Source organism: Pterocles gutturalis, unplaced genomic scaffold, assembly GCF_000699245.1.
Source record: "Pterocles gutturalis isolate BGI_N339 unplaced genomic scaffold, ASM69924v1 scaffold17825, whole genome shotgun sequence".
Taxonomy (NCBI): Eukaryota; Metazoa; Chordata; class Aves; order Pterocliformes; family Pteroclidae; genus Pterocles; species Pterocles gutturalis.
The window spans coordinates 32,698-34,171 of NW_010138624.1; positions in this window are offsets into that span (position 1 = coordinate 32,698).

The following is a 1,474-nucleotide window of genomic DNA, read 5'->3' on the forward strand; positions in this document are numbered from 1 at the left end:
AGATTTTCTCTGTTGCTCCATATGAGCTCTTTTTTCCCCTTTCTTTGCACAAGGTATCTTCCATGAGTTATTACTATGTTTACAGATATTCCTGTTTGGGACAAACTCCTTTAAGTCACCAGGAACTCTTCCATTCCTATTGAAGTCCACAAAGGCAGTGCAAGTGATCGTATCATTTTCCTGTGGATACCTTGCAGGACCTCATGAAGCTCCTGACAGTTGGGCAGTAGTCTATCTCTTCCATCTGACAGAGTGAAGAATTTATGCCAGTGTGAGCGAAGGTGGTATTTACCATGGTGTGACTGAGAGCAGAACTAGCACTGGTGTGACTCCAGCATGGCTGAATGGAGTGAGTTTATTGCATAAGTTAACCTCAGCTTACTAGTTGCTTAAAATGGAAACAAAAGTTTAAATGGTAAAGGTGGAAAAATGGCCTTAAAATGTGGGACTTCTATTTGCTATGGTATAAATAACTTTTTCTGATGACAGAAGAACTTGAACTAAGAAGATTTATAATAGCTTGAATTTTAATGTAAATTTGTATTCATATTTTGAATTGTTTTTAATTTCCCTCTTTGCTCTAGTTTCATGAGAAATCAAGGTGCTGAACAACCCTTTTTTCACTTTAATGCCTTTACCAAAGCTTGCAGTAACTTTATCACTGTGAATGTAAAATTCATCCCTTAACACTTTTTAGTCAGGACAGTAGGAGTCAATGGCTTTGGTGCACTGAATCCAGTCCCCTGGTGCTGCGTTGCTCAACTGCGGGACTCTGAAGCAAGCAGATTGGGCTTTTATAGTCTAATCTAAAAAGTGAAAGAACAGTAATTACTGTGCTAGGCAATGTGAAATAACCACTTAATTTCACTGACTTAAATACAGAACTGTTTCCAACATGGGTTCAAATCCTGCTCCTCCTAATGTAAAAATGAAAAACAAGTCAGAGAGGAAAAGAACTGTGGTTAAAGCATTGAGCAGGTCTTCCTATTCTCTCTTCCTCTTAATATTATATTTGAGCTTTCTTTAGCAAATACTGACAGCACTGTCTTAAATATAATTACAAATCAGTTTTAAAACTGTAAAATCTCTTTACACGTGTGGAGATTTCTTTTATAGCACCCACACTTTTCAAACATGCCATAGGTGCCTATACATGTCCCTGTGGGGAAAGATGGTCTACTGTTTCACTGTTTTATGTTTTCTTACCAGTGCTTACAATAAAAATAATTTTTTTAAAAAACAAACAAACAAATAACTTTGTGTCTTTATTTTTCTTTTTTGGGGGAGTGCAGAAAAAAAAAAGAGCATAAGCAGTGATTGTTGGATTGCAGGATACATATGCACAAGAGAGATTTTGTGACTGCTTTGTGATCTATTTCAGGCAGGATATATAGCAGGGAAAAAAGAGACAGTTTTGTATTGCTTGTTGAGGCAGGCGAGGTTGCAAGCATGTTGAAGGGTGGAATTAGGATTC